This window comes from Ranitomeya variabilis, chromosome 5 (assembly GCF_051348905.1).
Source record: "Ranitomeya variabilis isolate aRanVar5 chromosome 5, aRanVar5.hap1, whole genome shotgun sequence".
NCBI classification, from domain to species: Eukaryota; Metazoa; Chordata; class Amphibia; order Anura; family Dendrobatidae; genus Ranitomeya; species Ranitomeya variabilis.
This window is the reverse complement of record NC_135236.1, coordinates 525,250,460-525,265,479: the sequence shown is the minus strand read 5'-3', so window position 1 is coordinate 525,265,479 and position 15,020 is coordinate 525,250,460.

Genomic DNA, 15,020 nt, shown 5'->3' with positions numbered 1-15,020 from the left:
GGGCTAAACCTATATGCCTTTAGTGTCTCTGCCACCTCCCCCAATACATCCTACATTATTTTTGTTTTCCTTCATGTAGAATGAACCTACAAGGAAAGAAAGGGTTTATTTTAATTCCGATATTTTGGTCCCATTGACTTGCATTGGTATCGGGTATCGGGTATCGGCGATAGCCGATATTTTTGGAATATCTGCCGATCCAATCCGATACCGATACTTTCCGATATCGGAAGGTATCGCTCAACACTACTTATGACCAGAAATTAAAATGTGGAAGGAGCATGCAGTATGTTCTTCATTTATCATCCTAGATTCAGCTGAGGGATGTCCTGAGCACAACAGGGTTACTAGCACTGCCAGTGCCCCTATCACCACAGCTTTAAGAGCCACTAAATAGCTTAGCATTAAAATCATATCCGCCATCTCTTCTGTACACATTTCATCTGAGAACAAAAGCTGACTGTTCTTCTTCAATAACTCAACAGGAAGATGTTATTCTAGTGTAGCATGTTCCTTAACCCAGGGTGTTGTGAGCTAGGGGACGATTGGGTAGAACAGAAACAAAGGTCATTGACAGAACATGTAGTAAATTTCACTCGAAACAACATTAATGTGGCAAGGCTTCAGAGGAGGTGGACTGAGAAAAACTGATTCCAGCTGCTAATGTCACTGTCAGAGGCTACATCATCCTGCTGTGATTGAGATAAGTGGTATGACAGATATTTAATTACACCTTCTGCTTCCTCTCCACTAATACTCTTGCCAGAGGCAAAGGAAGACAAGTGGCTGACATTATATCTGGGCTGTGAGGGCATCATATTGTATAGGAGGCTGTGGTGACCATACTGAATAGGAGGCTTTAGTGGATGTACTGTGTGGGATGTCACTGTCAGAAGCTACATCATCCTCTGTGGGATGTTGTGTGAGACATTATACTGTATATAAGGTGTTATGGGGGCCATTATGCTGTATTGCGGACTGGGGGGACCATCTTACTGTATAAGAAGGCTGTGGTGGTGACCATATTAAATAATGGGAAGGCTGTGGTGGACATCTTACTGTATTGGTTGCTGTGGTGACCAACATACTATGTGAGGAGGGTGTAAAGTTTGAAGAGAGCAGTATAGTGGACAGTATGAAGGCATAGTGTGAAAAGGGGACATAGAATGGATATTGGGTATCGTGAAATATGGGCACAGTATCGAAAGAGGTTAGCATGGTGGGAGCACAGTATGGAGATATAGAGTATGTAAGGGAAAACAGTGAAGAGGGGACAATATGATATAGGCCATGGTTTAAATGGTGATCCAGGAAAAAGATGTGCACACTGTCACTGGGTTGGTGCAGGCATGAACAAAAATAGTCCAAGTATAGGCAAAATCAGCCGCACTCAATTGGTTGAAAGTTCAGCAAACTGTGTAGTTTCTTTATTAACATATACAATAAACATCACCAGGTGCTTTTTTAGGAGGTAAATGGGTGGCGGACTATTCAATTCGGGTAACGTTTCGACCCCAGCGGGTCTTTATCAAAACCTCACTTGTGCCAAAGAGGTAGAGGAGAGGAGAAAGAGCCGAGTTCCCATAGGGCAGCTCTGGTGCAGTTGTGTGGAAGCGCGTCCGCCTGGTGGGTGATGTCATCACCCACCAGGCGGACGCGCTTCCACACAACTGCACCAGAGCTGCCCTATGGGAACTCGGCTCTTTCTCCTCTCCTCTACCTCTTTGGCACAAGTGAGGTTTTGATAAAGACCCGCTGGGGTCGAAACGTTACCCGAATTGAATAGTCCGCCACCCATTTACCTCCTAAAAAAGCACCTGGTGATGTTTATTGTATATGTTAATAAAGAAACTACACAGTTTGCTGAACTTTCAACCAATTGAGTGCGGCTGATTTTGCCTATACATGGTTTAAATGGTGGACAGTGCAGTGGTTATAGCTGATAATGACAGACTGTGGCAGATATAACTTATTAAGGCAGACAGTGTAGCGGCTTATTTACATAATAGTATGGACAGATATTTGTGTGCATAGGGCATTTTAATAGCACTCTATTTTTAAGGGTACCATGTTGAGAGGGGCTACAGATTACTGGGGTACCACCATGGGATCCAAATCCGGCTCGAGCATGGTGTCTGAGTGTGCATGGCTTGACCTCACACTGCTAGATTTCATCCTGGAGATGAATTTTTTGTTCTTTGGTATTGACTACTTCCTGCAACATCGGGGTACCACCATGGGATCCAACATGGCACCCGCATATACTAACATCTATATGGCGGTATTCGAGGACAAGTACATTTACAGTTCTACCTACGTATAGGCCCTGGTGGCGCTATATTGGTGAATTTTTTACTATGAGAAGGTAATGTTGATGAACTCCTTGCCTTTTAGAGTGAGATTAATCATGTTTTTCCAGAGCTAAAGTTCTTATTGTCCTATAACTGACTTTTACTTCCAGGATACCCTGGTTTACAATGATAATGGTAATTTAAGTACGGATCTGTTTATAAAACATACTGACAGAAATTTGTTATTACATTTTGATAGCAACCACGCACATAGAATTATTAATTCTATTCCTTGGAGTCAGCTGATCATAATTAGACGAATAGTCTCATGTGAGGATTAGGTAGAGGGGAGACTGGAGGAAATGTGTCAAAAATTTAGATCCTGGGGTAATCTAAATACTGAAATTTGTAGATTTAAACAAAGAGTTTTAGGACTTGAATGTGAGGACCTCTTGAGGGATACATGCCCTAAGCAGTCTAAGAGAATTCCTTTTGTTTCAACATTTTGCAATATTAGTTGGCAATTGGTGGGGATCTTGAATAAATACTGGCCCATATTACATAGGGGCCTCCTTTTTATACAGGACTTTGAATCTCTGCCTCTTCTGTCGTATATAGACGGGGTCAAAATTTGAAGGGCAGATTAGTTAAATCTGATTTTGGCACCTCAAAAGTGTCAATACAAACTACACTCAGCACTCTCAGACTGCTAAATTTTCCCTGCCTGGGTTGTGTTTGCTGTGGTAACATACTTAAAGAGGATTCTTTCTATTATTCCCGGGCTGGGAAATGTTACTTTGTTAAGGAAAGATATATATGTTTATCAAACTAAGTAATCTATATTATCTCCTGTCTTTGTGGAATATAGGATGCCAGCGATGAATATCACTATGGTCCCTTGTATTGTGTAAATGGTCCACAAACAATGAACGATTCTAAATCTAACTTTGAAATTGAAAAACGTAACTATTCTATTGGATAGGGTTGTTTGAGCTTGTTACCTTACCCATGGGGGTTAGTGATTTAGGTGTCCTGTTACATTAGTCTCTGACATAATCCTTTGCTTGGGGTGATGCTATTTGCTTCATCTGCCTAGGGCATCAAAATACCTTGTCCCGACCCTGGCTGGTTCAACTGACAATAAGATTCTATGTAGACAGACAAATAGCAGGAAGAAGAGCTCTGCTTCTAACTCCTCTCTTCTTCTCTTTCTCCTTCTTCTCCTCCTCCTATCTACATAGGAACTTATTAATAACAACTGTTATCTCCTATCTCAATAATGTAACAATCTATCTTCAATGAATAGATTCAATGATCATTCCTGGCAAAGAAAAAGTTTATTTTTCTGATAAGATATAATACAAAGATGTTTATTTTCATGCGTACTATTGATTTCTGAAATAAAAATAAAAATTAAAATGAAGGTTACTCTTTAACTACCAGTAATTTATATTTGTGGAACAACAATGACAATGGAAACCAGTTTTAATAAGTAAATTATATTTATATTACTTTGGCCTCTATTTTACAATCCTAGTTATTTTTATTGTATTATTTATTTTTAGAAAATCTTTATAGCTTTCTACTGTACTATTCTTAATGTTTAGTGCATAATACTTAATTTAGGAGCACTGCATCTTTAGTCATAAGGTCTGATGAAGTTCTAAAGGAAACAAATGGGTCTGTATCACAGTGGCAGACGGGTCAAGCACAGGTCAAGCACTTTGGTCAATGTTTAAGTTATTTTACTGAGGTCCTAGGTCATCTGGTGCAACAACCAGGAACACATACTCAGCTACTGCTTCAAGAGTAGGGCTTTTTGTTATCTTCACTCCAGATGCCCAGTCTGAACTGTGTGAGGTTTTCCTTAATTGTGGAGCCATAGAATTATGGACACTTTAGTCTCTGCAGCTTATCATTACTGTAGGTTTAGCAGAAGTCTAAACACTTAGAGAAGTCTAAGCAGAATGCGGCACTTTGTTTCAAGTATTTTATTGAGCTCATAGGTAACATCAATTGTACACAACTACTTTGACTTTTCGTTTAGTTAATCTAATGGGTTTTTTACACTTTTTGTTAGTAACTCTATATGTTTGTAAAACAAATCTTATTTGGTAAGGACGTAAGGAATAGAGAATATTTATTTAAAAGTTATAACTTTTCTAAAATCTGCATAAAAAGAAGTTTTGTAGAATATATCATCCAAGAGTGTTACTAGGTGTGAAATCTTTGGTCTCCTTTTGCTTTCAGCCAGCAGCCAAGCACAGTCGGTACTATGATGTGGTGCTAAAACTTGGCCTTACTTCCTCCTTACACTTCTAAGCTCTGGTAGGCCGTAGGCTTTAAGCAGCCTGTCACATACCAGAACTATTAATGGATCATGGAGTCAAGGGCTCTTTGTGCCATCGCAGTGTTTCACTGTATCTGAGTCATCAAAACGCCTGGGCCGCAACCATGAACGTTACCCTCCTGAAACTATCTATAGGTAGTACTACTTTGGCTAATCGGGAGCCTTAGTGTAATTAACTTTCATGGCTTTGTGAATCTACATTTATTTATTTTACTTGCTTATTTAGCACCTTCACATTCAACAGCACTTTACAGACATCACAGGGGTTCACTATATAAATTCCAGTATGTCTTTGAAGTGTGGTAGAAAACAAGAGTAGCTGGAGGAAAGCCTCTTGAACACAGGAAGAACATACACAGTTTTTGCATATGATAGTCTTTGGTGGGATTTGAACACAGGACCAAAGTGTTGCAAAGCAACATTGCTAACCACAAAGTCATTATGCTGCCATACATTGGTCTGTAAAGTGAAGAGAGTTTGAGGTCTGGTCTTTTGCTCACCTTTCCCAGATTTAGCGCAGAGCTCTGTTTCCTCCTTCCCCTATTGCCATCTTCCTATATGGTGGAGCACATCGAGTTCATATACTAATTCAATGAGCTCCTGTGATGTCATCCTTCAAGGTCTTTTAAAGCCAGCCTTGGCTGCTGTGCACTGCCTGAGTATTTAGGTAGGAAACATATGCTGCCACACTGTGCTTATAAGAGTCTAACCATACTTCCCATTTGGCTTGGCTCTAGGTCTGTTTGCCAACTCAGCTGCTCCTACATGTTAACATGCAAATTTAGCTCTGCTGCAACCAGGTGTCTGACTATCACCTCTGCTCTGTTTTCATTAAGATGCAACTTGTAAACTCCAGCTGCGCTGTTGCGTTCTTTATAAAAAGCAGAGGCTCGTTCCTGGCAACTCTTCCACACAAGCCAGACTTGTCCAATCTTTTTCTAATTCTATTGTCACGAACTTGAACATTTAATATACTGAGGCCTATTTGCAGTATGAGCTTCATTTTTTTGTGTTTTCTTTTTTGCGATGAATTTGAAAATTTGAGAAAAACTTGAAAAGCTCCTATTTTTCACTTGTGAATAATCTTTCATACTGTAGAATGATGGACTCCAATATGTTTGAAAATGGACTTATAGCCTTTCCCAGATTGATCGGAAAAAATAATTGCTTCTCTGAGACTATTGCTGATACCTTACCTTCTTGGCATTGTGTTAACATATGCCTGAATGTTCTACACCACCAAATTGCCAAAATGAGATGGGGAATAGTTAATCATGGGCATTTGATTAGCAGCACCTTGCAGTTTCTTACACTCTTAATTCCTACGAAAGAAGTAAGGTTGTTCTTTATTTTTCACACACTACTTCTACATTTGGGGTTGTTTTTTGCTAAATAAGTTACAGTCATGGCCAAAAGTATTCACACCCCTGCAATTCTGTCAGATAATTCTCAGTTTCTTCCTGAAAATGATTGCAAACTCAAATTCTTTGGTATTATTATCTTCATTTAATTTGTCTTAAATGAAAAAACACAAAAAGAATTGTCCTAAAGCCAAATTGGATATAATTCCACACCAAACATAAAAAAGGGGGTGGACAAAAGTATTGGCACTGTTCGAAAAATCATGTGATGCTTCTCTAATTTGTGTAATTAACAGCACCTGTAACTTACCTGTGGCACCTAACAAGTGTTGGCAATAACTAAATCACACTTGCAGCCAGTTGACATGGATTAAAGTTGACTCAACCTCTGTCCTGTGTCCTTGTGTGTACCACATTGAGCATGGAGAAAAGAAAGAAGACCAAAGAACTGTCTGAGGACTTGAGAAACCAAATTGTGAGGAAGCATGAGCAATCTCAAGGCTACAAGTCCATCTCCAAAGACCTGAATGCTCATGTGTCTACCGTGCGCAGTGTCATCAAGAAGTTTAAAGCCCATGGCACTGTGGCTAACCTCCCTAGATGTGGACGGAAAAGAAAAATTGACAAGAGATTTCAACGCAAGATTGTGCGGATGTTCGATAAAGAACCTTGACTAACATCCAAACAAGTTCAAGCTGCCCTGCAGTCCAAGGGTACAACAGTGTCAACCCGTACTATCCGTCGGCGTCTGAATGAAAAGGGACTGTATGGTAGGAGACCCAGGAAGACCCCACATCTTACCCCGAGACATAAAAAAGCCAGTCTGGAGTTTGCCAAAACTTACCTGAAAAGGCCTAAAACGTTTTGGAAAAATGTTCTCTGGTCAGATGAGACAAAAGTAGAGCTTTTTGGGCAAAGGCATCAACATAGAGTTTACAGTAGAAAAAAAGAGGCATTCAGAGAAAAGAACATGGTCCCTACTAGGGTTGAGCGAAACGGATCATTCATTTTCATAAGTCGCCGACTTTTGGCAAAGTCGGCTTCTCATGAAACCCGACCCGATCCCTGTGTGGGGTCGGCCATGCGGTACGCGATCTTGGCGCCAAAGTCGCGTTTCGTATGACGCGATTAGCGCCATTTTTTCAGCCAATGAAGGAGTTTGGGCAGAGTGATGACATAGGGGCGTGCACGGCTATCATCATTTTATCGCTTGTGCGCAGTAGGGATTTGCAATGTGTAACACGAGATTTTCTGTGCTGGGACGGAGGAGGAGGAGGAGGAGGAGGAGGAAAAAAAAAATCCCCATTGACGTGCATAGGGTTTCGTGTTCCGGCCGATCCTCGACTTTTCGCAGTAATCGGCCGATTTCGCCCGACTCGACTTTTCAAAAAGTCGGGTTTCGCAAAACATGACTCGACCCTAAAAAGGTCAAAGTCGCTCAACCCTAGTCCCTACAGTCAAACATGGTGGAGGTTCCCTGATGTTTTGGGGTTGCTTTGCTGCCTCTGGCACTGGACTGCTTGACCGTGTGCATGGCATTATGAAATCTGAAGACTACCAACAAATTTTGCAGCATAATGTAGGGCCCAGTGTGAGAAAGCTGGGTCTCCCTCAGAGGTCATGGGTCTTCCAGCAGAACAATTACCAAAAACACTCTTCAAAAAACACTAGAAAATGGTTTGAGTGAAAGCACTGGAGACTTCTAAGGTGGCCAGCAATGAGTCCAGATGTGAATGCCATAGCACACCTGTGGAGAGATCTAAAAATGGCAGTTTGGAGAAGACACCCTTCAAATATCAGGGACCTGAAGCAGTTTGCCAAAGAAGAATGGTCTAAAATTCCAGTAGAGCATTGTAAGAAACTCATTGATGGCTACCGGAAGCGGTTGGTCGCAGTTATTTTGGCTAAAGGTTGTGCAACCAAGTATTAGGCTGAGGGTGCCAATACTTTTGTCTGGCCCATTTTTGGAGTTTTGTGTGAAATGATCAATGTTTTGCTTTTTGCTTCATTCTCTTTTGTGTTTTTTCATTTAAGACAAATTAAATGAAGATAATAATACCAAAGAATTTGTGTTTGCAATCATTTTCAGGAAGAAACTGAGAATTATCTGACAGAATTGCAGGGGTGTGAATACTTTTGGCCATGACTGTATGACATGGTGTAATTTGCCATATGTTGTTGTACATCTGAGGTTTAGCAAATTATAATATCTGGTCTAAGGCCGTAAATCAATAGTAATGAAACAGAGTGTACTTAGCTTTTATCATGCATACATCTAAGCCTGCTAGGGCAGGGTCATTTCCCACTGTGTACCAGTCTGTTCATTTCTTTACTTTATTTTATATATGTTATATGTATATAACTTGTTGTACAGGTACAGCATCTTGAGATTAATAGTGCTGTAAGAATAAATAATAATCATAATAATATCAACAATTTAGCTAGACTTTCCTTTACACTCACCAATTGATACAAAAGTCCTGCCAGACCCTCCTTGATATGACCCTGCCTTATGATAGATACATTTTGTGGTAATTATGTCGATATTGCTTCCTCTTCAAATTTACTGAAGTAAATTGTATTTTAAGCATTATGTCTAATATAGTTAGGGAAATAATGTTAGCTCATACATTTACCTTTAGTCTAATTTCAAAAATAGATAATTATTAGTGATGAGCGATCGTGCTTGGATAATGTGTTACCCGAGCATGCTCGGGTGCGAATCGAGTATCTTGGATAATATATTCCCTACGGCTGCATGTTTTGCGGTGATAGATAAATAGGCAATCCCTGCATGGGTTTCTGCTGTCTACTGCCGCAAAACATGCAGCTGCAAGAACTCAAAAATAATATACGAGCACTCCCAGATGCTGGGATAAAACGTTATCAGAGCACATTCGCTCATCACTAATAATTGTCTAAAAAATTGATTAAGAAAATATAAAATTATTGATATATTGGTAGAATTATCAATGAACAAAATCCCTTCCTATTGACCAAAGCTGCCTGTAATGAGACATTTTTGGAATGCAAGTTACCAAAAGAAAAAAGATACAAGAGGCTAGACATGTCTTGTCATGACTTGCCTTTGGCCATTATTTTTTTTAAGCTAACACATATTACAGAAAACAGAACGTAAAGGGAGACATGATGTAAAATTTAAATTACTGAACATACGGTATATTAGGACTATCTTAGCTTTATATAAACTGAGAGGCAATCCTATATAGAACTCAAAAGAATTATATTTGTGGGCAAGGAAGGAAAATTGCAATCATTATATTGCTATTATTAACACCTTGTAATTAGCCCTAAGGAATCCTGAGGTTCTCTATCCTGATTCGCATTTAATGAAGGTAAATTGCTACCTTTGTATTTGCATGGCGCCTGCTCTGCTTAATGTTAAATACAAGGCCAATTATTTTAAAAACAGTTGCAAATACTTTCAATTTATGGGGCGACTTGTCTCTTTTCATAGGAGGCATCCATCAATCAGTTCAGAATCAGGGTCATCCCAGAAAGGATCAAAAAGATTGTAACTACTTGTAACTACATAAGAAAGGTTAATAGATTCATAAATATCATCCATAATTACGATCATTTCAGGTAGTCTTGGAGATTATTTCCCATGATGATAATTCTTTGATGAGGATTTAAGTGCTGCTTTGAAATTGAAATTATGGTGATGTAACAAAATAGTCCAAACTACAATATATTAGTACCATCAACATATTAGATTGTTCATTCTCTGAGTCAGGTTAATATGACAATGCAGGAGTGTACCTTTGGGACTTAAGAAGAAATAGATTTCAAGATTAAAATTCATAAATCAATGTGTTCATTAGCAAAACTGCAGATTAGAGATATTGCACAATGGAATTTCTAACATATTTTTTTTAGGTCTTTAACTCCTTCCCTCAAAAGGATGTTGTAACGTCCTGGCAGGGGGTCTTCACGCATGGAGGAAGCTCAGAAGCTTAGCTCCATTCCCACACGACATGTGTTGGCCGTTAGTGACTATCACCAAGCTATGGACACAGCTCTTAACCATTCAAATGCCAGACAGTCTCTGACAGTGGCATTTAAATTGAATGTGTGCCAGGTGCCCGAGCACACAGACTTCCATCAGTCCAATGCCACACGCTGTTAGCGTTGGCGGAACGGATCGAGTATATACAGTATATATGTATTAATAGGTGCGTTCGCAACCAGGGGTCCACTGTGCAGGAGAGGAACCTGCTGCTGGCAAATGGCGGCACTATATGGCGGTATAAACAAACTCTGTTAACTCCTCAGATTCGCTAGAAACAAGATGCTGTGCCCTGTTAACCTCACAGAAGTACACAGCTACCAAACAGAGCAAAACTGTGGTCATGCAGTCAGAGAAACAGGCAAACAACTCCTCACCGGAGTTGCCTGTATTCTAGCGGCTTATTTCAGCCAAGCCCTAACCACATCCAGACATGACCACACTGGCACTGAGCTCATAGACTTTGGTTTGATACTAGCGCATGGCCGTGTGGCCATGCGAACCTTTTATAGCTGTAGCAGACAAGGACCTTCCAAGTGGTCCAATAGGAGCTGCTACAGGGCCTGAACATGTGACCCCCGACCTCCAATGAGAGGTCCTTCCATGGGCATGCTCAGTGTGTGCAAAGCAGGACTTAGTCCCAGAAAAGCCTGCACGCTGCTGACCAGTGTTGGCTACAAAAGCAGAACCTGGAAAGGCAGCAGTAACCCTTTGCACAGTATCAGGCTGAACGAGACGCTGGGACCGACGTCTCCACTAAGCAGGCACCACTGTGAATGAAGCAGAATGGGAGACAGCAGCAGACATGGCTTGACTTCTAACATTACCCCCTCCTAGGGCCCCCCTCCTTGGGTCTCACTATGCTCAAAGGCTGCAATGAGCAGCGGAGCCCGAATGTGCTCCACAGGTTCCCAGGTTCTGTCCTCTGGGCCGTGACCCTTCCAGTCCACCAGATAAAATTTCTTGCCATGTACCACCTTGCACCCCACGATAGAGTTCACCTCAAACTCATCCGTGGATGAACCCGATGTCCCAGCAGATGACTCAGAAAACCGGGACAAATAGACGGGCTCTAAGAGGGAAATGTGAAAGGTATCGGTGATACCAAGGCGCGGAGGAATAGCCAAACGGTAGACCACAGGGTTGACCTGTTCCAGAACCTTGAAAGGGCCTATGTAGCGAGGCACAAACTTAGTGGACTCAACTCGCAGCCTGATGTTACGGGCAGAGAGCCACACTAAGTCACCAGGAGCAAAGGTTGGAGCGGGACGCTGGTGTGCATCAGCAGAAACCCTCATTCTCTCCTTGGAGGCCCGGATGGCATCCTGTGTGTGGTCCCAAATGTCACGTGCCTCCACCTCCCAGTCTGCCACCCTAGAATCGGTGGATGACATGGGCCTGGGCACAGGAACACGTAGATGCTGGCCGCAATTAAGGAGAAAAGGAGTCTGCTTGATAGAGTCGGCTACGGCGTTGTTCAAAGCAAGTTCCGCCCAAGGTAGCAAAGATGCCCAGTCATCCTGCCTGGCTGAAACAAAATGTTGTAAGTATGTGACCAGAGTCTGGTTGGCCCTCTCTACCAACACATTCGTCTCGGGATGTATGCAGAAGAGAGATTCAGCTCAATGCTGAGTAAACAACAGAGTTCTCTCCAGAACCGAGACGCAAACTGAGGACGCCATCACTGCCAATTTTGTCAGGCATGCCATGTAAACAGAAAGCATGTTTGACGAACAACGTCGCTAAAGCCCGTGCAGAAGATAACCGTGGGAGCGGAACCAAGTACACCATTTTAGAAAAATGGTCGGTGACTACCCAGATAACTGTACAGCTACGAGACTTGGGTAAGCCAACCACGAAGTCCATCCCGACCATCTCCCAGGACCTGTCTGCCACCGGCAGGGGGTAAAGTTGCCCAGCAGGCCTTTGCCGAGGAGAGCAATTCTTGGTGCAGGAGACACATGCCTGAATATAGTCCCCGATGTCACAGGCCATATGCGGCCACCAGTACATCCTCGCCAAGAGCTCAGATGTCCTCTTGGTCCAAAATGTCCACCCACCCTGGACGAGTGAGCCCAAGAAAGAACTTCCGGTCGCAAATTAGATGGAACGAAAGTCTTGCCTTTGGGCACAGACTCTAGCGAAACCGGAGCCACAGTTCTCAGGCTCTCTGAAGGGACAATAAGCCAAGGCTCCTCCTCTGATGACACTACAGAGCGAAAGAGAGCGTCGGCACGAACGTTCTTCTCCCCGGAAAGAAAAATGGAGGGTGAAATGGAACCGGGAGAAGAACAGGGACCATCTAGCCTGGCGAGAATTTAGCCGCTGGGCTGTCTGTAAATACACCAAGTTCTTGTGGTCTGTGAACACTTGGAAAGCCAACTTCATAGCTAGCAACTCCCTGTCCCCGATGGAATAATTCCTCTCCGCTGGTGAAAAGGTCTTGGAGAAGAAGAAGCAAGGATGCTTCCGACCTTGAGCATCCTTTTGAAAGAGGACTGCTCCAGCACCAACAGATGAGGCATCCACCTCCATAATAAATGGCTTATCTACATAGGGGCGATGTAGGATTGGAGTGCTAGCGAAGTGTGACTTAATCGAGAGAAAGAACTTGGAGACCTCCTCCGACCACAACTTGGAATTTGCTCCCTTCTTGGTGAGGGCAACCAAGGGAGCTACCAAAGTTGAGAAGTGCTGAATGAACTGGCGATAATAATTAATGAACCCCATAAAGCGCTGCACCGCTTTAAGAGAATGGGGTTCCTGCCAGTCCATCACAGCCTGTAGTTTGGCAGGATCCATAGCCAATCCCTGGGCGGAGATGATATAGCCAAGGAAAGGCAAGGACTTCTGCTCAAACACACACTTCTCCAACTTGGCATAGAGGTAGTTAGCCCGTAGCAGGTCGAAGACATTGCAAACATCTCTCCGGTGGGAGTCAATATCTGGAGAGTAGATGAGAATATCATCCAGATAGACTACGACCGAGGTGGAGAGCATATCCTGGAAGATGTCATTCACAAAGTCTTGGAAAACAGCTGGGGCATTACAGAGCCCAAAGGGCATCACCAGATATTCATAGTGCCCATCCCTGGTGTTAAAAGCCGTCTTCCATTCGTCCCCCTCACGGATGCAAATTAGGTTGTAAGCACCCCGCAGATCTAATTTAGTAAATACGCTTGCTCCCCAAAGCCTATCTAAGAGCTCAGATATCAAGGGCAAAGGATACTTATTCTTAACGGTGATGGCTTTAAGACCCCTGTAATCTATGCATGGACGCAGTTCCCCATTCTTCTTCTGCATGAAGAAGAACCCAGCCCCAGCAGGTGACACTCACTTCCTGATGAATCCTCTTGCCAGATTCTCTTGAATGTACTGAAACATTGTCTCCATCTCCGGGAGAGATAACGGATAGACTTGACCGCAGGGAGGCTCAGCACCAGGCAAGAGGTCAATAGGACAGTCATAGGGGCGATGGGGCGGAAGGGTCTCCGCCGCCTTTTTGGAGAAAACGTCCACATAAGACCAATATTGCTTGGGGAGAGAGGATAGATCTGCGGGTACCTCTGTAGTAGCAACCTGAATGCACTCCCTCTGACATCTACCCCCACAAGATTCACCCCATCCCAAAATTCTGCCTGAGGACCACTCGATATGAGGAGAGTGGAACCGTAGCCAAGGTATCCCCAATAGGACCTCATCAATTCCCTCAGGAATGACGAGCAGAGATATAATCTCCTGATGGGATGGCTGTTGTGATTTCTGTTCTCGAGCTCCCTCCTGTGGTTATGAATGGTACTTCGGCGAGTTCTGTTCATGGACTCCCTCTGGTGGCTGTGAGTGGAGCTGCTGGTTCTGAGATTCATTCTCCAGCTGATCTCGTTGAGGCCTTGGCTGGCTGCTCTATTTAACTCCACTCAGATCATTACTTGATGCCAGCTGTCAATGTCCTAGTACTGGTTCAGTCTCTTGGATCTTTCAGATGACCTGTCTACTTCAGCAAAAGCTAAGTCCCTGCTAGCTTATTTGTTACCACTGTTTTTTTGTCCAGCTTGCTATAATGATTTTGTCCTGTTAGCTGGAAGCTCTGGGATGCAGAGTGGCACCACCGCACGAGTCGGTGCGGTGGTTTCTTTTGCACACTCTGCGTGGTTTTTTGTTAGTTTTTATGCTGACCGCAAATATACCTTTTCTGTCTTCAGTCTGTTTAGTTAAGGCTGGCCTCCTTTGCTGAAACCTATTTCATTCCTGTGTTTGTGACTTCCATCTTAACTCACAGTCAATATATGTGGGGGGCTGCCTATTTCTTTGGGGAATTTCTCTTAGGCAAGGTAGGCTGTATTTTCTATCTTTAGGGGTAGTTAGCTCTTAGGCTGTGAAGAGGCGTCTAGGCAGAGTCAGGAACGCTCCATGGCTATTTCTAGTTGTTTGTGATAGGATTAGGACTTGCGGTCAGCAGAGCTCCCACTTCCCAGAGCTCGTCCTGTAATACTAGTTTGCTCATCTGGTCATTTCTAGTGCTCCTAACCACCAGTTCAATCATAACAGATGGCGACATGGACAGAGTAAAAGGGATGGTCTGGTGTGTTATCTGTGAGGGCAGTGTCGACCCATTCACCACTCGTACCATTACTGGTTGAGCTAGCATAGCCAGGGGTAATGCGTGACATTGGGCGAAGGCAGAAGATATAAAATTGCCCTCAGCCCCAGAATCCACGCAGAGGTCTACCGAGTGGGAGGATGAGCCTATAATAATTGTCCCCTTAAAGGACAATTTGGAGGCAAATGTCGCCGTGTCTAGTGTACCTCCACCTACTACCACTAGACGCTGACGTTTCCTCGACCGATGGGGACATCTGGTGGCAAGATGTCCTGACTGCTGGCAAACATGACAGACCTTGAGTGCACAAGCGGTCCGGGACTTAGATCCCGCTCGTGACACTTCCATAACCTCATGTGACTCAGGAACCAGGACCGGAGATTCCAGA